Source organism: Capsicum annuum, chromosome 9, assembly GCF_002878395.1.
Source record: "Capsicum annuum cultivar UCD-10X-F1 chromosome 9, UCD10Xv1.1, whole genome shotgun sequence".
In the NCBI taxonomy this organism is placed as follows: domain Eukaryota; kingdom Viridiplantae; phylum Streptophyta; class Magnoliopsida; order Solanales; family Solanaceae; genus Capsicum; species Capsicum annuum.
In genome coordinates this window covers 217,941,351-217,968,972 of record NC_061119.1, presented here as the reverse complement: position 1 = coordinate 217,968,972, position 27,622 = coordinate 217,941,351, and the positions used below count along the sequence as shown (strand labels likewise).

The window sequence follows — 27,622 nt, the reverse complement described above, 5'->3', positions numbered from 1 at the left end:
TAGCCATGGCTGTGTGTTCAGTTTTCTTGTTTTTAATCAACAAATCTGAGCTTTAATTTTACTTTTGTAGATTGTGTTGTTGATGTAAAAGGGTGTGTTTGGTATGTAGAAAAATGTGATCTTTTTTGATGATGAATTTTATGTGAGAAGAAGAAAGTTTGGGAATTTGCTTTGTGAAAACTAAGGGCATGTTTGGACATGCAATGTTGGGTTGTTAAACTAAAAGGGTGTGTTTGATTTGAAGAAAAATGTGATCTTTTTTGATGATGGATGAAGAAAAATGTGATCTTTTTGGTGAAAACTAAGGGCCTGTCTGGACATGCTATATTGTCTTGTTAATCTAAAAGGGTGTGTTTGGTTTGAAGAAAAATGTGATTTTTTTTTTTTTTTTGATGATGGATGAAGAAAAATGTGGTCTTTTTGGTGAAAACTAAGGGCCTGTTTGTATATGCAATATTGTGTTGTTAAACTAAAAGGGTGTGTTTGGTATGAAGAAAAATGTGATGTCTTTGATGATGAGTTTCATATGAAAAGAAAGTTGGGAAATTTTCTTGGTGAAAACTAAGGGGCTGTTTGGACATGCAATATTGTGTTGCTAAACTAAAAGTGTGTGTTTGTATGAAGAAAAAACTAAAAGTGTGTGTTTGGTAGGAAGAAAAATGTGATCATTTTTGATGATGAGTTTCATCTAAGAAGAAGAAAGTTTGGGAATTTTCTTGGTGAAAATTAAGGGCCTGTTTGGACATGCAATGTTGAGTTGCTAAACTAAAAGTGTGTGTTTGGTATGAAGAAAAATGTGATTTTTTTGATGATGAGGTTCATCTAAGAAGAAGAAAGTTTGGGAATTTTCTTGGTGAAAATTAAGGGCATGTTTGGACATGCAATATTGTGTTGTTAATCTAAAAGGTAATCTTTAGTATGAAAAAAAATGTGTTCTTTTTTGATAATGAGTTTCATCTGAGAAGAAGAAAGTTGGGAAATTTTTTGCTGAAAACTAAGGTGTTGTATGTTTTTCTAAAGTAAAAGGTGGTGTTTGGTATGAAGAAAAGATTTTTTTTTTTTTTAAATTTTAATGATGAATTTCATTAATGTTTGGTTACTAATGTAGTCCTTCAGTGAAGAAGAAAGTTGGAAAATTTCTGGTGGAAAACCAAAAAAGAAAAAAGACTTAGGCAAGAAAGAAAAATGATGTGAATAGAGAGAAGGGATATTTTTGTTAAGGGTGGTTGCCCCTCTCTGTTGTGCCAATGATATTCTTTTTTAACAACTAAAGCAACAGCCCTTGTTGACGAAATACTCAGACAAGCAATTGTTTAGTCTGTGTGATGTATTGTTATTCTAAAAGGTGTCTTTGGTGTGAGGGAAAATATTTTCTTTTTATGATGAATTTCATCAGTGTTTGGTTACTAATGTAGCCCTCTGAAAAGAAGAAAGTTCGGAAAATTTTCTGATGAAAACGGAGAACTTTCCTAAAGGAAGTTAGCCGAGGAAGAAAAATGAGGTGAATAGAGAGAAGGATTTTTGTCAACGGTGGCTGCCCCTCTCTGTTGTGCCGATGATTTTGTTTTTTGCAGCTAGAAGCAACAGCCCTTGTTAATGAAATACTCAGAGAAACAACTGTTCAGTCTGTATGTTGTATTATTTATCTAAAAGGATGTGTTTGGTATGACGAAAAATGTTCTTTCTTTTCTTTAATGATGAGTTTCATCAGTGTTCGGTTACTAATGTTGACCTTTTGATAAGAAGAAAGTTGAGAAATTTTCTGGTGAAAACTTCAAGAATTTTCCTAAAAAAGTTCAGCCCAGAAAGAGAAATGAGGTTAATAGAGAGAAGGGATTTTTCTCAGGGTGGTTGTCCCTCTCTATGACACCAATGATTTCTCATATGGAAAAAAAGGAAAAAAAATCAAACAGCCCTTGAGAATTTATGACAAAATGGTCCTTTACGTTATGGAATTGAGCTATATTCAGCTCACAAGTCACAAAGATAGATAGAGCGAGAGAGAGAGAGAGAGAGAGAGAAAGAGAAAGTTTTGAGGCTGCAATTGGTACTTGGCAAGAGAATTCAAAGAACGTATCTTGGCGGGGCGGCCCGGAATGCAACCCGAGGTTAGCAGCCATGGCGATGTCTATATTCTCTTGTTTTATCAACTGATTCGACCTTCAATTTTACTCTTGAAGCTTGTGTTGTGTTGTTATTTTGAAAGAGTGTGTTTGGTATGAAGGAAAATGTTTTCGTTTTTATGAGGAGTTGATGAAAGTTGGAGAATTTTCTGTTGAAACTAAGGGCCTGTTTGGACATGAGATACGGTGTCATGAGGTTAATGGAGAGAAGGATTTTTTGTTAAGGTTGGTTGCTCCTCTCTATTATGCCCATGATTGTATTAATAGCAACTAAAGCAACAGCCCTTGTTGATGAACTACAAAGACAAACAGCAACTTAGTGTGTGTGTGTATGTTGTTTTTCCCCCCTTTTGGGTTTAATTGTGCAAAAGAGGCTGTGATGATGACAATGTTTTACTTTGTGGGCTAACAAAATCGGGCATTGAGGATAGTCCTACCCGTATCTTGGCTTGGCAAATCCCAGGATGGCCTGCAAACTGAGGCTCACTCTTTTGCATGCAACTGGTGATTTTGCAGCCATGGCGAGGTTGCCTTCTCTTTGTCCGAGACAAAATGCAGCATCTGAGCCTCAAATTTCTTCTGTTCATTTTGTAAGTGACCAGGAGATCTTAATTCCTCGTATGTCTGCATTTAAACCAAAAGCACTTTGCTTTTTCAGTGAATATTGTTGATATATAGATATATAGATAGAGATTATGAGGCTATGATGATATTTTCTTCCCTTCTTTTTTTGACCAACTCAATAGGACAAGGAAATAAAGGGACTGTATCTTGGCGGGGCAATGCAGACGGCTAGTGATTTTGTGTCATGCCAATGGTGTTTGCAGCCATGATCATCACCTTCATTCCCTTGTCTTATCAACATCTGAGCCTCAACTTACTTTTAGGGTGTCTTTGGTATGATGGAAAACATTTTTCATGATGAAAGCAACACTCGATTACCATTATATCCCTATGAGGAAATAAAAGTTGTGAAATTTCAGGTGAGAGCCAAGTGTTCCGAAAAGAATTCACCCAGAAGGAGAAGTGAGGTTAATAGAGAGAAGGGATTTTCTTCTAAGGGTGGTTGCCCCTCTCCATTGTGCCAATGATTTTCTGTAGCTACTATACCAACAGCCCTTGTTCATGGAATATAGGCAGCAGAATATAATCCATATATCTCAGCGAGTGTGTATTCTTGGGGAATTTACACTAGTGACGTTTCTTTGAGGTACTGATGGTAACAATGGCACTTTCTGGGTTAACAAGTGAAGCATTGAAGATAATCCAGCCCGTATCTTGGCCTGGCAAATCCCAGGATGGCGTGCAACTGAGGCTCTTTCTTTTGCATGCAACCGGTGATTTTGCAGCCATGGCGTGGAGGCAATGATATTCTCTTTAAGGGGTCGTTTGGTTAGGAAAGGAGTTGTTAATGTTTGGAGGGATTTCTGAAGGGTGGTTGCCCCTATCTGTAACGCCAGTGTATGAAAAGAAAATGAAAAAAATTCAAACAACCCCATAAATCTCAGGGAAAACTTATCAACACCCTATTGAGATTTTTGAATCAAATGTTCCTTCATGTTATGGAGTTGAACCAAATTCATCTCACAAAGAGAAGATATATATGTATATATATATATATATAGATTCTGAAGCTTCAATGATACTTGACAAGAGAAATTAAGAGATCTGTATCTTGGCTGGGCGACCCGGATGCAATCCGAGGTTTGCTGCCATGTCGATGTCTTCATTCTCTTGTTTTATCAACAGATCTGAGCTTCAATTTTACTCTTGTAGCCTGTTTGGATGGTTGTTACCTATTGTGCTGTATTGTTATTCTACTAGGGTGTATTTGGTACAAAAGGAAATGTTTTTATGATGAATGTCATCCGTGTTTGGTTTCTAATGTAGCCCTCTGAAAAGAAGAAAGCTGGGAAATTTTAACGAGGAATTTTCCTAAAGAAGGTTGGCCCAGGAAGAAAAATGAGGTTAATAGAGAGTAGGGACTTTTTGTTAAGGGTGGTTGCCCCTCTCTGTTGTGCCAATGATTTTCATTTTAACAACTATAGCAACATCCCTTGTTAATGAAATACTCAGGGAAACAACAGCTAGATCTCAGTCTGTTTGTGTTGCTTTCTCCCCCTTTAAAGTAATTGTGCAAAAGAGGCTGTGATGATGACAATGTTTCATATTTGGGCTAACAAAATCGGGCATCGAGGATAATCCTACCCGTAACTTGGCTTGGCAAATCCCAGGATTGTCTGCAACTGAGGCTCACTCTTTTGCATGCAACTGGTGATTTTGCAGCCATGGCGTGGTTGTCTTCTCTTTGTCTGAGCAAAAATGCTAAATTCTGAGCCTCAAATTTCTTGAAATCAAACTGTGGATCTCTTGTGCTTACATTTAAGTTTGTTCCAATTAGAATGATGTATGTATACTGGGTCATTTGCAGTTTTTCCCTAATTTTGTGTTTTTCTTCAATTTATGCCCTCTCGTAACCCAAAAAAAACATTTTTCAGGATATATATATATGTGTGTGTATATATATATAGATAGATAGATAGATAGATGGATGGATAGAGAATATGAGGCTATGATGATGTTCTTTTCCCTTCTTTTTGGGAGCAACTCGTTAGGACCAGAAAATAAAGGGACTGTATCTTGGCGGGGCAATCCGGATGACTAATGATTGTGTCATGCAACCAGTGTTTGCAGCCATGGCATCGCCTTCATTCTCTTGTCTTATGAACAGATCTGAGCGTCAACTTCACTCTTAAGGTGTCTTTGGTATGATGGAATTTTTTTTCTAAAAATTACACAAATACACAACTTTTGTTTCCAATATTACGAAAAATCCCAACTCCCTAAACATATTACAAAAATCCCAACATATACACAGTATGCTATGTATATGTCGGCTATGTTATGTATATTAATAGGGAGAGAGTAAAGTAAGTAAAAAAGTGGGAGAGTGTAATTACTTCCAAAAGGGTTGGTATTTATGTTATTTATACATTTTTTTTTCATGATGAAATCAGCACTTGGTTACCAGCGGATCCCTACGAGGAGAGAAAAGTGGTGAAATTTTCATCTGAGAGCCAAATATCCCTAAAAGAGATAAATGAGGTTAACGGAGAGAGGATTTTCTTGTAAGGGTGGTTGCTCCTCTCCGTTGGGCCAATGATTTTCTGTAGCTACTATACCAACAGCCCTTGTTCTTGCAATAGAAGCAGAAGATGATCAATCCATATATATCTGACGCGTGTGTATTCTCGGGGAATTTGCACTAATGACCTTTTTTGAGCTGGCGATGATAATAATAGTACTTTCTGGGTTCACAAAAATGGGGCATTGAAGACAATCCGACCTGTATCTTGGCCTTGCAAATTCCAGGATGGCTTGCAACTGCAACTGAGGCTCGTTCTTTTGCATGCAACCGGTGATTTTGCAGCCATGGCGTGGTGGCATTCTCTTTTAGGGTGGTTGCCCCAATCTGCAACTCTAGTGATTTCTCATATGGAAGGAAAATGAAAAAAACTAAAATCAAACAAACCTTTAAATCTCAGGGGAAAATTATCCGCACCCTGTTGAAATTGTTGAATCAAATTGTCCTTTATGTTATGGAGTTGAACTAACTTGATCTCATGCAGAAAGTGAGCGAGCGAGAGAGAGAGATTCTGAGGCTTCAGTGATACTTGACCAGAGAAATTAAGAGACCTGTATCTTGGCAGGGCGACCCGGAACGCAACCCGAGGTTTGCAGCCATGGCTGTGTCTTCATTCTCTTGTTTCATCAACTGATCTAAGCTTCATTGCTCTTTTTCAATGGTTGTTACCTAATGTATTGTAGTGCTATTAAGGGTGTCTTTGGTATGAAGGGAAATGCTTAGAGTAAAGCAACTAGTACCCCCCCTGAACTTGACCGAATTTGCTGCGACACACTCCAACATCACAAGGGTCCTATTACCCCTTGAACTAAATTTTAGCATATTTTTGTCATTTTTTTAGCTGACGTGGCACCTTTTGTCAACCTATTTAGCTGACGTAACACCTTTGACATGGGCCCCATTTTATGTAATAAAGGTGCCATGTCAGCACAAAAGCACAAAAGGGTGATAAAAATACGCTAAAACTGAATTCAGGGAGGTAATAGGACCCCTGTGAAAACTGATATCTTTCCTAAAATCCAACCTGTATCTTGGCGGGGCGACCTGGTAGGGCATCCATCTGCAAACCGGTGTCCGCAGCCATGGCTTGTGTTGCTTTCTCTTTCATGCTGATATACTGCAGAATCTGAGCCCCAAAAGTTTAACGGGTCTTCAATGGAACTGGAAAACCCAATAATGCCCTTTTAGCATATGTATGGTCTCTGTGTGTGTGTATATACTGCATGTCTCTTTCTGTCTGTCTTACCTTTGCAGGGTAGAGAGGTTGTTTCCAGTAGACCCCCGGCTCATGAAAAGTGCTCTTATGTTTGTTAAAATTTACTCTGAGTTGTCCAAATGCCTACTTGTGGGAATGTTCCCATCTTTCACACGAGGCTATGATGATATTGCTAATCTGGGCTGATGTTTGGGCGTGGAGACAATCTGACCCTTATCTTGGCATGGCAAATCCGGATTGTTTGTGATTGAGTCTTCTCTTTCACATGCTACCGGTTCCTTTGCAGCCATGGCGTTGTCACATTCTCTTTTCCCCATTTGCTGCAGATCTGAGCCTCGATTTCCAACTAGTCCTTTCGGACAGTTCAGGATACGAACCCAGGACCTGTGGTTTGGTGAACGCCAGCTGTTCACTTTTTCTTGAACACCTGATGGTGTTCTCCGTCAAATTTTAGGTAAAAAGAATGAGTCAGTTGGAGCAAAAATGGGAAGTTATCTGGATTTTCCGGGTGGTCGACCATTTCCATCACGCATATGATTTCTAGTATCTCTTAGCTCTAAGTAATATTAAGGACCTTTTTTGATCATTTTCTCTGTTTCTGCTACTGTCATACTCGGTTCCTCAATGGCTGTGTTTTCCTGGAACAGCAACAGCAAAAGCTTACAGCAATGAAATTGAAAAGGATAATAATGTGGCTGTGATGATACTTTTATTGAGCAAATGAAATCAGGTATTGTTGATTCAGGCCCGTACCCATGCAGGGCGACCCATGTTATAGGGTTTGCAGCCATGGTGGTTTCTAATAACTCAATGCCTCAGATAAATTAAAGATCTGAGCCCAGAAGGAAGAATGAAGCCAACCAATAACCTTTTTTTTTCATTGGTATATTTACACTTTGTTTGGATGGTGGTTTCCCATGCTATGGTATGGCGTGTTCATAGTTCGGTTTGGTTTTGTATCCTGACGGGATGAGTAATGGAAGCTCAGCCCTGTGTGAATAATGAGGCCAACAGGGAGAAAAAGGGAATTTCTTTGGAGGGTGGTTGCCTCCGCTGATTGGCCAATGATTTCTCCTTTAACCATTCCAACAACCCTCTGCAAAACTGGAAACAAGAAACTGTTTGTTGCCCTCAGCTTCAATGTTGGAGATTTGATGTTGAAGGTTATCATTTTAAGCTAAGGTCTTCTTTTTGTTTTATTAATTTTTCCTGCTAAAGTCGTTCAAACTGGCTCTACTGGAAAAGTTTCAGTCTTTTCTGAAAGAGGCAGTGATGATATTGCTAATATGGGCTGATGTTTGGGGGATGGAGGCAATCTAACCCATATCTTAGTATGGCAAACCTGGATGGCTTGTGCTTGAGTATGGCAAACCTGGATGGCTTGTGCTTGAGTCTTCTCTTTCACATGCAACTGGTTCTTTTGCAGCCATGGCGCTGTCGCCTTCTCTTTACCCCATTTTTTGCAGATCTGAGCCTCAATATCCAACTAATCCAACTGGACGTCCCAGGACGTGAAGAATAATATTACAATACTGTTTGGTCTACAAGATTCACTTCTAAGCCCCCAACCTGTAAATTCAACTTCCAACAGTACCTATGTTTTCTTTTGTTAATTAATTTTCTAATGATAGGACTGTGATAATTGATTATTATTGAGAATATGGAAACTGGCACTGTTGTTTCAGACCTGTATCTTGGCGGGGCAACCCGTATTATCGGGTTTGCAGCCGTGGCAGTGTCAGAGAACTCATTGCCGGGGTTAATCACTTATCTGAGCCTCAAGTCTTTTTGATATGACTGAATACATTGACGGTCCCTCAAACTTGCTGAAAGTTTTCATTTGGACATCCAACTAAGGGTGGTTTGAACACGTAGAGCCAAACTGTGTCTATTAGACACATGTTGCTGAAATTGTCCGAACAGGCTCTTATGGAAAAATTCCCATTTTCAGAAGAGGCAGTGACGATATTGCTGACCTGTAGGTTGGCATGGAAAACCAGGATGGCTTGTTTGGTATATTTCTCCATCAACCTCTGTTTTCATTTCTTTCTTTGGTATATTTTGGGGTGTTCATGGTTTGGTTTTGGTTTTGGTTTTGACCTAAAAAGAAGGCAAATATCTGTTGCCATTGATGTGATGCTGATATCAATGGTACTCCCTCCGTACATTTTTTGTCTCGAAACTGTCCACAAATGACAGTGAAGAAGTTTTCATTATCCGAGAGGCAGTGATGATATTGCTAAGCTGGGCTGATATTTGAGGCATGGAGAAAACCCGACTCGTATCTTGGCGGGGTGAAATTGAACCATGCAATTGGTTCGTTTTGCAGCCATGGCGTTGTCGTCTTCTCTTTGCTGCATTTTACGCAGATCTGAGCCTCAACTTCCAACTGATCTTTTTATAGGGGTCCTAACAACGGTTGTGTACTTCTCCCACTTCACAGCGTTGATAAAATCCGATCCGTAATTTGGCGTGGCAACCTGGTATGGCATCGTTTGCAAACCGGTGTCTGCAGCCATGGCGTGGTCACTTTCTTTTTGCATGTTCATAGAAAAGGAAAATTTGAGCCCTAAAAGATTTACGCAACCATTTGATGGTCTTGAATTGGATGGTCGTTCTCAGGATGTGGAGAATCCAATTGGGTTCTACACTGTTTTCCTGAACACCCCATTTTAGATGCTGTTCTCCGTCACCTTTTTAGCTCATAAATGAGGCACTTGGAGAAAAATGGGGATTTTTCAAGGTGGTTGACCATTTCCGACATGCCAATGATTTCTTTTTTGCTCTAACCGACAGCCTCTTTTACATATGTATGTGTTTGTATATACTTGTTTAGGTGTATGCACCTCGCGCGTGTACCTCACTTTATTGAGTTCAAACGCTAAACGAAATAGAATATTTGTTTAAATAACAAAGATGAATACAATAATTAAATTCAACATCTTTTGGAGAATTTATTTAATTAAACCTAACCTTTACAAAAAAAAATTCTTAAAGCCGATCAACATTCTTCTACCACCTGTAAACTGCAACAAAACAATAAGATGATAGAGACATCAAAACAATATAATTAAATCTAATTTTTACACAAAAAAATACTCAAATCCATCTGACACTCATCTTTTGGTTTTGGTTTTGGTTGTTGTTTTGACCTAAAAGGAAGGCAAATATCTGTTGCCATTGATGTGATGCTGATATCAATAGTACTCCCTCTGTTCATTTTGTGTCTCGAAACTGTCCACAAATGGCAGTGAAGAAGTTTTCATTATCCGAGAGGCAGTGATGATATTGCTAATCTGGGCTGATATTTGAAGCATGGAGAAAACCCGACCCGTATCTTGGCAGGGTGAAATTGAATCATGCAATCGGTTCATTTTGCAGCCATGGCGTTGTCGTCTTCTCTTTGCTGCATTTTACACAGATCTGAGCCTCAACTTCTAACTGATCTTTATATAGGGGTCCTAACAACGACTGACTGTGTACTTCCCCCCACTACACAGCGTTGATAAAATCTTTTCCGTAATTTGGCGGGGCAACCTGGTATGGCATCATTCGCAAACCAGTGTCTGCAGCCATGGCGTGGTCACTTTCTCTTTGCATGTTCATAGAAAAGGAAAATTTGATCCCTAAAAGATTTACGCAACCATTTGATGGTCTTGAATTGGATGGTTGTTCTCAGGACCTGGAAAACCCAATTAGGTTCTTCACTTTTTTCCTGAACACCCCATTTTAGATGCTGTTCTCCATCAACTTTTTAGCTCAAAAATGAGGCAATTAGAGAAAATGGGGATTTTTCAGGGTGGTTGACCATCTCCGGCATGCCAATGATTTCTTTTTGCTCTAATCAACAGCCCTCTTTTACATATGTATGTGTGTGTGTATATATATATTGTATGTCTGTGTCTGTCTATATCTACCTATCACTACCCTGCTCCTGCATCACTGCATTTTCAGGCAAATTAGCATGGAAAGTATTAGAGTTGTGACCCGAATTTTGTTGTTCCGGGCCTGAAAGTTTTGCGGTGCGACCCATGTTTGTGATTTTCAATGGGGTCAGTGGTGGTAGTGTAGAGATCGGGCCAATCTAAGACTTATTTGTACGCACATACTATATAACTGCGATTTAGTGGGCTGTTTCGGGTCATTCAGAAAAATACACGAAATTGAGACATAGTCTCTTCATTGTACTCTTCTCCATTATAGTGAAACTCCTCTGCCCGTGTTTTTTCCCGCAAGGGTTTCCAAGTAAATCTGTGTGTTGTTGTTTTTCTTTCTGCTTGTGGTTTACTTTATTCTGTTTGGTTTATAACAGAAAGCATAAAATTGGGAGTAGTTTCTTAAATGTAGACTTACGGGTCTCTTCGGTTAACTTTTCTCTTATAAACAAGTGTGTTTTACTTCACAAGATTTCCTTCTTTTTTTAAAAAAAATTTTTTTGGTTATTATTGGCATGTTATAGATGCTTCTGCTTCAGCTTAAACTAAGGCTCGGGTATATATATATATATATATATATATACACACACACACACACACACATTTGAAACGAAAAAGAGACCGTACAGGTAACCTGCTGAGGATGTCCATAAATATTTAAGCAGAAACAGTAACATAGAGGGTTTAGCAAAATCCCTGCAGTTAAACCCGAAAAGGAAGAATGAGACATTAGAGGGAGGGGTTTTCTGAAAAGGGTGGTTGCCCCTCTCTGTTATGTCCATGATTTTCCCATTCGTAAAAGCAACAACCCTTTGAGAAAAGACAAAAGAGTAGAGGCAAAATGTTAATTGATAAACCATCTCAACAACACCATTTGTGTATTCCTCTGTTAAAAGGGCTACACTCTTCCTTTCTCTGCTTCTGCTGCGACCACTTAGATACCTGGTGTCATATCTTCGTTGATCGTTGCAGATCACCTGGAAATGGGCTGTGATGATGATTGCTTCTTTCTGGCTATCTAGTTTACTGCTTTGAGAAAATCTGACCATATCTTGGTGGGGCGCCCCGGTATGGCGTTGTCTTTAAACCGGTGTCTGCAGCCATGGTGTGTCACTTTCTCTTTGCATATGATCATATACAGCAAAGTCTGAGCTCTAACACTCACCACTCTTTAGCCCAGAAAGCAAGAATTGAGACATCAGAGAGAGAAAAAAAGGGGATTTTCTGTAAAGGGTGGTTGCCTGAATACGCCATTTGGGTTCTGCACTTGTTTCCTGAATACGCCATTTCAGATGCTCTTCTCCATCAACTCTTAGCTCAAAATGAGGCAATTGGAGAAAAATGGGATTTTTCAGGGTGGTTGACCATTTCAGGCATGCCAATGATTTCTTCTTTGCTCTAATCAACAGCCTCTTTTACACATGTATGTGTGTGTGTGTGTGTATATATATATACATATATATATTGTTTGTCTGTGTCTGTGTCTGTCTAAATATCTATCACTACCCTGCTCTTGCATGGCTGCATTTTCAGGCAAATTAGCATTGAAAGCCTAAAATTAGGAGGATTAGTCTCTTAAATGTAGACTTAAGGGGTCTCTTTGGTTAAATCAGTGCGATTTACTTCACAAGACTCCTTTTCTTTGTTTTGGTGGTTATGGCATGATACAGATGCTTCTGCTTCAGCTTAACATAAGGCTCAGAGATCAATGTCTTCCAAAAACTTAGAACACATTTGAAACGAAAAAGAGACCGCACCGGTAGCCTGCTGAGGATGTCCATAATTATTAAATCAGAAACGGTAGTTTAGAGGGTTTGGCAAAATCCTCGTAGTTAAGACGAGATCGTTTTCGAAGGAACCTCGCTTAAATGCAGTAAATCAAATTAGTTATAAAAATAAATAAAAAAGGAGAACTAATTAAAAAGCATGACATAGCATTCATAAAATGTACATGACAACAAAAATAGTATGATAGACAATTGAAACACAATATAATCATCTTTAACTTTATTTTTAAAAGAGAAGTATGTAGTACCCCTCTAATTATGACCAAAGTTGCTGCGATACATTCCAACTTCGCAGCGGTCCTATTACTTCTGAATTCAATTTTAGCGTATTTTTGTTATCCTTTTGTGCTGACGTGGCATATTTATTACATAAAAATGGGGTTCACGTCAAAGGTGTCACGCCAGTATAAAGGTTAACAAAAATATGCTAAAATTTAGTTGAGGGGTAATAGGAGCCCCGTAAAATTAGAGTGTCGTAGCAAATTTGATCATAGTTTAGGGTACTAGATGCTTTACTCCTTTTTAAAATATAACTGATGGGTTGTTCCATTTAAATAGATAAATGGACTTTCCCCTCATTCAACAATAATTGAAGTTATCATCCCAATTCATCAGAAGCCAAAACATTTTTATCTATATAAAATTTAATACCATTTTAGTCACTCAGATCAGGTATGACATATTTCTATTGATTTTTATCTTGATTACTTGCTACTATATCTTTTTTCCATAGACTCATATTTATGTTTTTTCATGTTCTATATTATTGCAGTGATCAGTTGCTTCTTCCCATATTTCTACCTTTGAAAGGTTAATTTCCCTTAATTACTCAGGTTTCTAATTTAATAACTATTAGATGAGTGACCGTTTAGAAAATACAAATAACTTGAAATAAATACCTTGTATAAATAGTTTCAATTATGGAAGGATTTTTGTTAAGGGTGGTTGCCCCTCTCTGTTGTGCCTATGATTTTTTTTTTTTTAGCAACTAGAAGCAACAGCCCTTGTTTGTGAAATACTCAGACAAACAACTTTTTAGTCTGTGTTGTATTGTTATTCTAAAAGGTTTCTTTGGTGTGAGGAAAAATATTTTCTTATGATGAATTTCATCAGTGTTTGGTTACTAATGTAGCCCTCCGAAAAGAAGAAAGTTGGGAAATTTTCTGATTAAAACGGAGAACTTTCCTAAAGGAAGTTAGCCGAGGAAGAAAAAGGAGGTGAATAGAGAGAAGGATTTTTGTCAAGGGTGGTTGCCGCTCTCTGTTGTGCCAATGATTTTGTTTTTCGCAACTACAAGCAACAGCCCTTGTTAATGAAATACTCAGAGAAACAACTATTCAGTCTGTATGTTGTATTATTCATGTAGAAGGATGTGTTTGGTATGAAGGAAAATGCTCTTTCTTTTCTATGATGATGAGTTTCATCAGTGTTTGGTTACTAATGTTGACCTTTGATAAGAAGAAAGTTGAGAAATTTTCTGGTGAAAACTTCAAGACTTTTCCTAAAAAAGTTAAGCCCAGAAAGAGAAATGAGGTTAATAGAGAGAAGGGATTTTTCTCAGGGTGGTTGTCCCTCTCTATGACACCGATGATCTTTCATTTGGAAAAAAGGAAAAAAATCAAACAGCCCTTGAGAATTTATAACCAAATGGTCCTTTACGTTATGGAGTTGAGCCATATTCAGCTCACAAGTCACAAAGATATATATATAGAGAGAGAAAGAGAATTTGGAGGCTGCAATTAGTACTTGGCAAGGGAATTCAAAGACCTGTATCTTGGCGGGACGACCCGGAATCCAACCGAGGTTAGCAGCCATGGTGATGTCTATATTCTCTTGTTTTATCAACCGATTCAAGCTTCAATTTTACTCTTGTAGCTTGTCTTGTGTTGTGTTGTTATCTTGAAAGGGTGTGTTTGGTATGACGGAAAATGTTTTCTTTTTTATGAGGAGTTCCACTTCCATTTGAGAAGAAGAAAGTTTAATTTTCTGGTGAAACTAATGGCCTGTTTGGACATGAGATATGGTATCATGAGGTTAATAGAGAGAAGGATTTTTTGTTAAGGGTGGTTGCTCCTCTCTATTATGCCCATGATTGTCTTAATAGAAACTAAAGCAACAACCCTTGTTGATGAACTCCTCAGACAAACACCAACTTAGTGTGTGTGTGTATGTTGTGTTTTCCTCCTTTGGGTTTAATTGTGCAAAAGAGGCTGTGATGATGACGATGTTTTACTTAGTGGGCTAACAAAATCGGGCATTGAGGATAGTCCTACCCGTATCTTGGCTTGGCAAATCCCAGGATGGCCTGCAAACTGAGGCTCACTCTTTTGCATGCAACTGGTGATTTTGCAGCCATGGCGAGGTTGCTTTCTCTTTGTCCGAGCCAAAATGCAGTATCTGAGCCTCAAATTTCTGCTGTTCATTTTTTAAGTGACCAGGAGAGCTCAATTCCTCATATGTCAGCATTTAAACCAAAAGCACTTTGCTCTTTCAGTGAATATTGTTGATAGATAGATATATAGATAGAGATTATGAGGCTATGAGGTGGAGTAGTTACAGCTCACTGAGGACATGACCCTAGCTAGGAAGTTATGGAGGTTGCGTATTAGGATAGAAGGCTAGTGTCAGTTTGGGTCGGTAGGGTAGGGCGTAGCTTGGTGGGTGTATTATTCTTGGTATGCTACCTTGTTGCATGCTATATTGCGATGGTGTACTATTCTTTGGTTGCTATTCCTTGTTGGTGGTGTATTTATGTCTTATCATCTTGTTACGTGCTTTTTTGCGGATTTGATTAATATTCTTTGTCTTGAGCCGAGGGTCTATCAGAAACAGCCTTGCTACTTCTCCGGAAGTAGTGGTATGGACTGCGTCCACCTTACCCTCCCCAGACTCCACTATGTGGGAATACACTGGGTTTGTTGTTGTTGCTGTTGTCATTTTTTGAGCAACTCAATAGGTCAAGAAAATAAAGGGACAGCATCTTGGCGGGGCAATGCGGACGGCTGGTATTTTGTGTCATGCCAACGGTGTTTGCAGCCATGATCATCACCTTCATTCTCTTGTCTTATCAACATTTTAGCCTCTACTTACTTTTAAGGTGTCTTCCACTAGTGACCTTTTTTTGAGGTACTAATGATAACAATGGCACTTTCTGGGTTAACAAATGGGACAATCCAACCCGTATCTTGGCCTGGCAAATCCCAGGATGGCCTGCAACTGAGGCTCTGTCTTTTGCATGCAATCAGTGATTTTGCAGCCATGGCGTGGTGGCAATGATATTCTGTTTAAGGGGTCGTTTGGTTAGGAAAGGAGTCGTTAATGTTAGGAGGGATTTCTGAAGGGTGGTTGCCCCTATCTGCAACTCCAGTGATTTTTCATATGAAAAGAAAATGAAAAAAATTCAAACAACCCTATAAATCTCAGGGAAAACTTATCAACACCCTATTGAGATTTTTGAATCAAATGGTCCTTCATGATATGGAGTTGAAACAAATTAGTCTCACAAAGAGAAGAGAGATGGATAGATAGAGGCTTCAATGATACTTGACAAGAGAAATTAAGAGACCCGTATCTTGGCTGGGCGACCCGGACGCAATCCGAGGTTTGCAGCCATGGCGATGTCTTCATTCTCTTGTTTTATCAACAGATGAGAACTTCAATTTTACTCTTGTAGCCTTTATGGATGGTTGTTACTTATTGTGCTGTATTGTTATTCCACAAGGGTTTATTTGGTACAAAAGGAAATGCTTTTATGATGAATTTCATCCATGTTTGGTTTCTAATGTAGCCCTCTGAAAAGAAGAAAGTTGGGAAATTTTAACGAGGAATTTTCCTAAAGGAAGTTGTCCCCGGAAGAAAAATGAGGTTAATAGAGTGTAGGGACTTTTTGTTAAGGGTGGTTGCCCCTCTCTGTTGTGCCAATGATTTTCATTTTAACAACTATAGCAACAACCCTTGCTAATGAAATACTCAGGGAAACAACAGCTAGATCTCAGTGTGTTTGTGTTGCTTTCTCCCCCTTTAAAGTAATTGTGCAAAAGAGGCTGTGATGATGACAATGTTTTACATTCTGGGCTAACAAAATCGGGCATCGAGGATAATCCTACCCGTAACTAGGCTTGGCAAATCCCAGGATGGCCTGCAACTGAGGCTCACATTTTTGCATGCAACTGGTGATTTTGCAGCCATGGTGTGGTTGTCTTCTCTTTGTCTGAGCAAAAATGCTAAATTCCGAGCCTCAAATTTCTGAAAATCGAACTTGTGGACCTCGTGTGCTTACATTTTTGCACTTTTGCCTTATTTTGTGCTGGTCTTCAATTTATGCCTCTCGTAACCAATAAATAAATAAATAAATAAAATCCCAGGGCACGTTTATATTTTCTTACCATAATATCGGACAAGTTTTGCTAACATGACTTTTGTTTCCAAAGAACTTATGCCCTACTAGGCATACGTTCGATTGCTAAAGGGCAAAATATGCAATTTTATGTTATGCACTATCACAAGAAAATGGTTACTTTATCTGCTTCTTAGATATAAGCCCATGATATCAGGAAGAATTTAACGGAAGAGACCCAGAAAGTTTGCATTTAAATGAAAAGCACTTTGCCTTTTCAGTGCATGTTGGTGATATATAGCTATAGATATAGATAGATAGATAGATAGAGAATATGAGGCTATGCTGATATTCTTTTCCCTTCTTTTTGGGAGCAACTCAACAGGACAAGAAAATAAAGTGACTTGTATCTTGGCGGGGCAATCGGGATGACTAATTATTGTGTCATGCAACCAGTGTTTGCAGCCATGGCATCGCCTTCATTCTCTTGTCTTATGAACAGATCTGAGCGTCAACTTTACTCTTAAGGTGTCTTTGGTACGATGGAATTTTTTTTTCTAAAAATTACACAAATACACCAATGTTTCCAATATTACAAAAATCCCAACTCCCTATACATATTACAAAAATCCCCACATATGCACAGAATGCTATGTATATGTCGGCTATGTTATATGTCGGCTATGTTATGTATATTAATAGCAAGAGAGAGTAGAGTAATTTTAAAAGTGGGAGGGAGCGTAATTACTTCCAAAAGGGTTGGCATTTATGTTATTTATACTTTTTTTTTCATGATGAAATCAGCACTTAGTTACCAGTGGATCCCTACGAGGAGAGAAAAGTGGTGAAGTTTTCATCCGAGAGCCAAATATCCCTAAAAGAGAAGAATGAGGTTAATGGAGAGAAAGGATTTTCTTCTAAGGGTGGTTGCTCCTCTCTGTCGTGCCAATGATTTTCTGTAGCTACAATACCAACAACCCTTGTTCTTGCAATATTCCGAAGCAGAAGATGATCAATCCATATATATGTGTATTCTTGGGGAATTTGCACTAATGACCTTTTTTGAGCTAGCGATGATAATAATAGCACTTGCTGGGTTAACAAAAATGGGGCATTGAAGACAGTCCGACCCGTATCTTGGCCTTGCAAATTCCAGGATGGCCTGCAACTGCAGCTGAGGCTCGTTCTTTTGCATGCAACTGGTGATTTTGCAGCCATGGCGTGGTGGCATTCTCTTTAAGGGTGGTTGCCCCTATCTGCAACTCTAGTGATTTCTCATATGGAAGGAAAATGAAAAAAATAAATAAATCAAACAACCCTTTAAATCTCCGGGGAAAATTATTCGCACCCTGTTGAAATTGCTGAATCACATTGTCCCTTATGTTATGGATTTGAACTAACTTGATCGCATGAAGAAAGCGAGAGAGAGAGAGAGAGAGAGATAGATTCTGAGGCTTCAGTGATACTTGACCAGAGAAATTAAGAGACCTGTATCTTGGCAGCGCGACCTGGAACGCAGCCCAAGGTTTGCAGCCATGGCTGTGTCTTCATTCTCTTGTTTTATCAACTGATCTGAGCTTCATTGCTCATTTTGGATGGTTGTTACCTAATGTATCGCAGTGCTATTAAGGGTGTCTTTGGTAAGAAGGGAAATGCTTAGAGTAAAGCATCTAGTGCCCCCTGAACTTGACCGAATTTGCTACGACACACTCCAACTTCACGAGGGTCCTATTACCCCCTTGAACTAAATTTTAGCTTATTTTTGTCATTTTTTTTAAGCTGACGTGGCACCTTTTGTCAACCTATTTAGCTGACGTTAACACCTTTGACATGGCCCCATTTTATGTAATAAAGGTGCCATGTCAGAACAAAAGGGTGATAAAAATACGCCAAAACTGAATTCAGGGAGGTAATAGGACCCTGTGAAAACTGATATCTTTCCTAAAATCCAACCTGTATCTTGGCGGGGCAACCTGGTAGGGCATCCATCTGCAAACCGGTGTCCGCAGCCATGGCTTGTGTTGCTTTCTCTTTCATGTTGATATACTGCAGAATCTGAGCCCCAAAAGTTTAACGGGTCTTCAATGGAACTGGAAAACCCAATAATGCCCTCTTAGCATATGTATGGTCTCTGTGTGTGTATATATTGCATGTCTCTTTCTGTCTCTCTTACCTTTGCAGGGTAGAGAGGTTGTTTCCAACAGACTCCTGGCTCATGAAAAAGTGTTCTTATGGTTTTTAAAATTTGCTCCGAGTTGTCCAAACGCCTACTTGTGGGAATGTTCCCATCTTTCACAAGAGGCTATGATGATATTGCTAATCTGGGCTGATGTTTGGCGTGGAGACAATCTGACCCGTATCTTGGCATGGCACACCCGGATGGTTTGTGATTGAGTCTTCTCTTTCACGTGCTACCGATTCCTTTGCAGCCATGGCATTGTCACGTTCTCTTTCTCCCATTTGCTGCAGATCTGAGCCTCGATTTCCAACTAGTCCTTCTGGACAGTTCAGGATACGAACCCAGGACCTGTAGTTTGGTGAACACCATTTTGGTTGTTCACTTTTTCTTGAACACCTGATGGTGTTCTCCGTCAAATTTTAGGTAAAAAGAATGAGTCAGTTGGAGAAAAAATGGGAAGTTATCTGGATTTTCCGGGTGGCTGACCATTTCCATCACGCCTATGATTTCTAGTATCTTTTAGCTCTAAGTAATGTTAAGGACCATTTTTGATCATTTTCTCTTTGCATCTGTTACTGTCATACTCTCTTCCTCAGAGGCTATGTTTTCCTGAAAAAGCAACAGCAAAAGCATACAACAATGAAATTGAAAAGGATAATAACGGGGCTGTGATGATACTTTTACTGAGCAAATGAAATCGGGTATCGTTGATTCAGGCCCGTAACTTGGCAGGGCGACCCAAGTTATAGGGTTTGCAACCATGGCGGTTTCTAATAACTCAATGCCTCAGATAAATTAAAGATCTGAGCCCAGAAGGAAGAATGAAGTCAACCAATAACCTTTTTTTTTTCATTGGTATATTTACACTTTGTTTGGATGGTGGTTTCCCATGGTATGGTATGGGGTGTACATATTTCGGTTTAGTTTTGTATCCTGACGGGGAAAATCCGGATGAGTAATGGAAGCTCAGCCCAGTGTGAATAATGAGGCCAACAGGGAGAAAAAGGGAATTTCTTTGGAGGGTGGTTGCCTCTGCTGATTGGCTAATGATTTCTCCTTTAACCTCTCCAACAACCCTCTGCCAAACTGGAAACTAGAAACAATGTTTGTTGCCATCAGCTTCAATGTTGGCTATTTGATGTTGAAGGTAGTAGTTCTATTCAATTTTCTGATTATTCTAAGCTAAGGTCTCATTTTTTTTAATTAATTTTTCCTGTTAAAGTCGTACAAACGGCTCTACTGAAAAAGTTTCCATGTTTTCCGAAAAAGGCAGTGATGATATTGCTAATATGGGCTGCTGTTTGGGGAAGGGAGGCAATCTGACCCGTATCTTGGCATGGCAAACCTGGATGGCTTGTGCTTAAGTCTTCTCTTTCACATGCAACTGGTTCTTTTGCAGCCATGGAGCTGTCGCCTTCTCTTTGCCCCATTTTTTGCAGATCTGAGCCTCAATATCCAACTAATCCAACTGGACGTCCCAGGACTTGAAAAATAATATTACAGTACTGTTTGGTCTGCAAGATTCACTTCCAAGCACCCAACCTGTAAAGTCAACTCCCAATAGTACCTATGTTTTCTTCTGTTAATCAATTTTCTAATGATAGGGCTGTGACGGTTGATTGTTATTGAGAATATGGAACCTGGCACTGATGTTTCTGACCTGTATCTTGGCGGGTCAACCCGTATTATTGGGTTTGCAGCCATGGCAGTGTCAGAGAACTCATTGCCGGGGTTAATCACTTATCCGAGCCTCAAGTTTTTTTGATATGACTGAATACATTGACGGTCCCTCAAACTTTCTGAAAGCTTTCATTTGGACGTCCAACTAAGGGTGGTTTGAACACGTAGAGCCAAACTGTGTCTATTAGACACACATTGCTGAAATTGTCCGAACAGGCTCTTATGGAAAAGTTCCCATTTTTTGGAAGAGGCAATGATGATATTGCTGACCGGTAGCTTGGCAAGGATAACCAGGATGGCTTGTTTGGTATATTTCTCCATCAACCTCTGTTTTCATTTCTTTTCTTTGGTATATTTTGGGGTGTTCATGGTTTGGTTTTGGTTTTGGTTTTGGTTTTGTCCTAAAAAGAAGGCAAATATCTGTTGCCATTGATGTGATGCTGATATCAATAGTACTCCCTCCGTTCATTTTTTGTCTCGAAACTGTCCACAAATGCAGTGCAGAAGTTTTCATTATCCGAGAGGAAGTGATGATATTGCTAATCTGGGCTGATATTTGAGGCATGGAGAAAACCCGACTCATATCTTGGCGGGGTGAAATTGAATCATGCAATTGGTTCATTTTGCAGCCATGGCGTTGTCGTCTTCTCTTTGCTGCATTTTACACAGATCTGAGCCTCAACTTCCAACTGATCTTTATATAGGGGTCCTAACAATGATTGTGTACTTCTCCCACTTCACAGCGTTGATAAAATCCGATCAGTAATTTGTCATGTCAACCTGGTATGGCCCTCTCTGCTATGTCCATGATTTTCCCATTCGTAAAACTAACCCTTTTAGAAAAGACAAAAGAGTAGAGGCAAATGATAATTGATGAACCATCTCAACAACACCGCCTGTGTATTCCTCTGTAAAAAGGGCTACGCTCTTCCTTTCTCTGCTTCTGCTGTGACCACTTAGATACCTGGTGTCTACGTTGATCGTTGCAGATCACCTGAAAATAGGCTGTGATGATGATTTCTTCTTTCTGGGCTGCTTTGAGAAAATCTGACCATATCTTGGTGGGGCGACCTGGTATGGTGTTGTCTTTAAACCGGTGTCTGCGGCCATGGCATGGTCACTTTCTTTTTGCATGTTCTTAGAAAAGCAAAATTTGGGCCCTAAAAGTTTTATGCCAACCATTTGATGGTTTTGAATTGGATGGTCGTTCTCAGGACGTGGAAAATCCAATTGGGTTCTACACTATTTTCCTGAATACCCCATTTTAGATGCTGTTCTCCATCAACTTTTTAGCTCAAAAATGAGGCAATTGGAGAAAATGGGGATATTTCAGTGTGGTTGACCATCTCTGGGATGCCAATGATTTCTTTTTTGCTTTAATCAACAGCCCTCTTTTACATATGTATGTGTGTGTGTATATATATTGTATGTCTGTGTCTGTCTATATCTACCTATCACTACCCTGCTCCTGCATCGCTGCATTTTCAGGCAAATTAGCATTGAAAGTATGAGAGTTGTGACCCGAATTTTGTTGTTCCGGGCCTGAAAGTCTCACGGTGTGACCCATGTTTGTGATTTTCAATGGGGTCAGTGGTGGGAGCGTAGGGATCGGGCCGATCTAGGACTTATTTGTACGCACATATTATATTAGAGCGATTTAGTGGGCTGTTTTGAGTCATTCAGAAAAATACATGAAATTGAGACATAGTCTTCCCATTGTACTCTTCTCCATTATAGTGAAATCCTCTGCCTCTGCCCGTGGTTTTTCCCGCAAGGATTTCAACGTAAATCTGTGTGTTGTTGTTTTTCTTTCTGCTTGTGGTTTGCTTTATTCTGTCCGATTTATAACAGAAAGCATAAAATTGGGAGGAGTAGTTTCTTAAATGTAGACTTGGGGGTCTCTTCGGTTAACTTTTCTCTTATAAATCAGTGTGTTTTACTTCACAAGATTTCCTTTTTTTTTTTTTTGAAATTTTGATTATTATTGGCATGTTATAGATGCTTCTGCTTCAGCTTAAACTAAGGCTCAGAGATTAATGTCTTCCAAAAACTTAAAACACATTTGAAACAAAAAAGAGACCGTACAGGTAACCTGCTGAGGATGTCCGTAATTATTTAAGAAGAAACAGTAACATAGAGGGTTTAGCAAAATCCCTATAGTTAAGCCCGGAAAGGAAGAATGAGATATTAGAGGGATGGGGTTTTCTGTAAAGGGTGGTTGCCCCTTTCTGCATGTCCATGATTTTCCCATTTGTAAAACCAACAACCCTTTGACAAAAGCAAAACAAGTAGGGGAAAATGTCAGCTAAGTTGCTCGGACTCTCCTAAATGTTGCCGCTCCCGTGTCGGATTCTCCAAAATGCACTACTTTTGAGGATCCGACAGGCAGCCGATGACATTTTTGAAGAATCCAAGCAACATAGATAATTGATAAACCATCTCAACAACACCCCTCGAGTATTCCTCTGTAAAAAGGGGCGGGCTACTCTCTTCCTTTCTCTGCTTCTTTTGCGACCACTTAGATACCTGGTGTCATATCTAGTTTACTGCTTTGAGAATTTTTTTTTTTTATCTTGGTGGGGCGACCCGGTATGGCGTTGTCTTTAAACCGGTGTCTGCAGCCATGGTGTGTCACTTTCTCTTAGCATGATCATATACAGCAAAGTCTGAGCTATATATATATTCTATTACGACTGTTAGCTGGAAACACTCACCACTCTTTAGCCCAGAAAGCAAGAATTGAGACATCGGAGAGAGAGAAAAAAAGGGATTTTCTGTATAGGGTGGTTGCCCCTCTCAATCTCTCAATATGTCCATGACTTCTTCTCCATTCATAAATTATTTTTTTTAAAAAACAAAATCAACAGCCCTTTGAAAAAGAAAAGCATAATCAAGAAGCATGGATGCAGAAATTCCATTTTTCTTAGAGTAAAGCATCTAAGACCCACTAAACTATGACCAAATTTGCTACGACACACTCCAACTTCATGGTGGTATTATCAACCCCCTGAATTAAATTTAACGTAATTTTTGTCGGCCTTTTTATCTGACTTGACACTTTTTGTCAACTTTTTTAGCTGACATGACACCTTGACGTAGGCCCCATTTTATGTAATAAAGGTGCCACGTCAGTAAAAAGGGTGATAGTTCGAGTTTGTACTTGATGCTTATCTCTTTTTTTGTTTTTTTATTCTAAATTTATATACATGTATATATAAAGATGGCTGTTTTTTCAAGACCCCACTATGTGGGAATATACTGGGTTTTTTGTTGTTGTTTTTTCAAGAATTAGCAAAAATGGGCTGTGATGATGATTTGTTTCTTTCTGGGCTAATAATCTTCTTCACTGCATTGAGAAGATCCGACCCGTATCTTGGCGGGGCGACCCGATAAGGTATCCATTTGCAAACTGGTGTCTTGCAGCCATGGCGTGTGTTGGTTTGGTTTCTGTTCTGCATGTTTGTAGCACAGAAAAATCTGAGCCCTCAAAAGTTTTTACTGTAAAACCCAATCTTGTGGCTAGCGGTGTTAGTTTATTTTGCATGCCATACTACTTTATATGCACTTATCTTTTGGGTTTGTTATACTGTTATCGTTCTAAGCCGGGGGTCTATCGGACACAGCCTCTCTGCTTCAGTAAAGGGTGGTTGCCCCTCTCTGTTATGTCCATGATTTTCCCATTCGTAAAACTAACAACCCTTTGAGAAAAGACAAAAGAGTAGAGGCAAATGATAATTGATAAACCATCTCAACAACACCGCTTGTGTATTCCTCCGAAAAAAAGGCTATGCTCTTCCTTTCTCTGCATCTGCTGCGACCACTTAGATACCTGGTGTCATATCTTCGTTGATCATCGCAGATCACCTGAAAATGGGCTGTGATGATGATTGCTTCTTTCTGTGCTATCTAGTTTACTGCTTGGAGAAAATCTGACCCATATCTTGGTGGGGCGACCTGGTATGGCGTTGTCTTTAAACCGGTGTCTGCAGCCATGGTGTGTCGCTTTCTCTTTGCATGATCATATACAACAAAGTCTGAGCTCTAACTATATATATTCTTTTTCTTTTTTTTTTTTTCTTTGGTTTCCCATCCGGTGTCTGGTACCCGCATTGGAGCCCGACTAATCTGGATTCGCGCCGGGTAGGGCCCCAGTCGTGGGTAGCGCTCCCAACAGAGTTTTCTCCATGCCCAGGGTCGAACCCTCGACCTCTGGTTAAGGGTGGAGCAGCCCCATCCGCAGCACCACAACCCATGTTGGTAACTATATATATATTCTATTACTACTGTTTACCTGGAAACACTCACCACTCTTTAGCCCAGAAAGCAAGAATTGAAACATCGAAGAGAGAGAAAAAAGGGGATTTTCTGTAAAGGGTGGTTGCCCCTCTCAATCTCTCAATATGTCCATGATTTCTTCTCCATTCATAAATTCTTTTTTTTTTTTAAAAAAAACAATAGCCCTTTGAAAAAGAAAAGCATAATCAACAAGCATGCATGCAGAAATTCCATTTTTTTTTAGAGAAAAGCATCTAAGTACCCCATGTACTGACCAAATTTGCTATGACACACTCCAACTTCACGGGGTCCTATTACCCCTTTGTACTAAATTTAACATATTTTTTGTCAACCTTTTTAGCTAATGTGACACTTTTTGTCAACCTTTTTAGCTGACATGACACCTTTGATGTGGGCCCCATTTTATGTAATACAGGTGCCATGTCAGTGCAAAAGGGCGATAGTTCGAGTTTGTACTGGATGGTTATCTCTTTTTTTTATTATAAATCTATATACATGTATATATAAAGATAGCTGTTTTTTCAAGAATTCGGAAAAATGGTCCGTCATGATGATTTGTTTCTTTCTGGGCTAATTATCTACTTCACTGCATTGAGAAGATCCAACCCGTATCTTGGCGGGGCGACCCGGTAAGGTATCCATTTGCAAACTGGTGTCTTGCAGCCTGTGTTGGTTTGGTTTCTCTTTTGCATGTTTGTAGTACAGCATAATCTGAGCCCTCAAAAGTTATTAAAAGATGATTATAGACAATATCTGCATATACTTTGACTTTTCTCAGAGCTCATTTATGAAATTATTTAGAGATATACCTCATTGATATATTAAAGAAAGAACTTGGCCAATTTTCTGTACCAATCAATTTTTTTTTTATATATATTAGCTGCCTGCAACTGATACTTTGTGGACTAATCAATAAACAAATAATAAATCCCCAGCTTAGGAGCCACGTAGTGGAGTATTGTAGTGCTATTTAGGGTGTCTTTGGTATGAAGTGAAATGCTTCAACTTCATGGGGGTCCTATTACCCCCCCAACTAAATTTTGGCGTATTTTGTCATCCTTTTTAGCTAACATGGCACCTTTGACATGGGCCCTGTTGTATGTAATAAAGGTCCAACCTGTATCTTGGCAGGGCAACCTGGTCGGGCATCCATCTGCAAACCGGTGTATGCAGCCATGGCTTGTGTTGCTTTCTCGTTCATGTTGATATACTGCAGAATCTGAGCCCCAAAAGTTTAATGGGTCTTCAGTGGAACTGGAAAACCCAATTATTGTTTCTGTTTTCTTGAACACCAAATTTCAGATGCAGTCTTCATCAATTTTTAGCTCCAAAAATGTGGTAAATGGAGAAAAACGGGGATTTTTCAGGGTGGTTGACCATCTCTCAGTGATTTTTGTTAGCTCTAATAATGCCCTCTTAGCATATGTATGGTCTTTCTGCGTGTGTAATATTGCACGTCTCTTTCTGTCTCTCTTACATTGCTGGGTAGAGAGGTAGTTTCAAGTAGACCCCCTGCTCATGAAATGTGCACTTATGTTTGTTAAAATTTACTCTGTTGTCCAAATGCCTACTTGTGGGAATGTTCCCATCTTTCACACGAGGCTATGATGATATTGCTAATCTGGGCTGATGTTTGGGCGTGGAGACAATCTGACCCTTATCTTGGCATGGCAAATCCGGATTGTTTGTGATTGAGTCTTCTCTTTCACATGCTACCGGTTCCTTTGCAGCCATGGCGTTGTCACATTCTCTTTTCCCCATTTGCTGCAGATCTGAGCCTCGATTTCCAACTAGTCCTTCTGGACAGTTCAGGATACTAACCCAGGACCTGTGGTTTGGTGAACACCATTTAGGTTGTTCACTTTTTCTTGAACACCTGATGGTGTTCTCCGCCAAATTTTAGCTAAAAGAATGAGGCAGTTGGACAAAAAATGGGAAGTTATCTGGATTTTCCGGGTTGTTGACCATTTTCATCACGCCTATGATTTCTAGTATCTTTTAGCTCTAAGTAATGTTTAGGACCTTTTTGGATCATTCTCTCTTTGCTTCTGCTACTGTCACTCTCTTCCTCTGAAGCTATGTTTTCCTGAAAAAGCAACAGCAAAAGCATACAACAATGAAATTGAAAAGGATAATAACGAGGCTGTGATGATACTTTTACTGAGCAAATGAAATCAGGTATTGTTGATTCAGGCCCGTATCTTGGCAGGGCGACCCAAGTTATAGGGTTTGTAGCCATGGCGGTTTCTAATAACTCAATGCCTCATACAAATTAAATATCTGAGCCCAAAAGGAAAAATGAAGCCAACCAATAAGCTTTTTTTTCATTGGTATATTTACACTTTGTTTGGAAGGTGGTTTCCCTTGGTATGGTATGGTATGGGGTGTACATAGTTCGGTTTAGTTTTGTATCCTGACAGGGAAAGTCCGGATGAGTAATGGAAGCTCAGCCCTGTGTGAATAATGAGGCCAACAGTGAGAAAAAAGGAATTTCTTTGGAGGGTGGTTGTCTCCGCTGATTGGCCAATGATTTCTCCTTTAATCGTTCCAACAACCCTCTGCAAAACTGGAAACAAGAAACTGTTTATTGCCCTCAGCTTCAATGTTGGTGATTGGATGTTGAAGGTTATCATTTTAAGCTAAGGTCTTCTGTTTGTTTTATTAATTTTTCCTGTTGAAGTCATTCAAACGGGCTCTAAGGGAAAAGTTTCCATCTTTTCCGAAAGAAGCAGTGATGGTATTGCTAATATAGGCTGATATTTGGGGAATGGAGGCAATCTGACCCGTATCTTGGCATGGCAAACCTGGATGGCTTGTGCTCGAGTCTTCTCTTATACATGCAACTGGTTCTTTTGCAGCCATGGTGCTGTCGCCTTCTCTTTGCCCCATTTTTTGCAGATCTGAGCCTCAATATCCAACTAATCC

At 39.4% G+C, this 27,622-nt stretch overlaps 1 long non-coding RNA gene across 1 annotated transcript in view; it reads left to right on the top strand.

Annotated features, from left to right (window-relative positions):
• The window catches only part of LOC124887261, a 52,391-nt gene that overhangs the window by 282 nt on the left and 24,487 nt on the right, over positions 1 to 27,622 (top strand). Inside the window, exon 2 of the long non-coding RNA XR_007044651.1 lies at positions 71 to 27,622. This exon is cut by the window's right edge and continues 24,487 nt beyond it. This is a non-coding gene — a long non-coding RNA (uncharacterized LOC124887261). The remainder of the gene's footprint in view (positions 1 to 70) is intronic.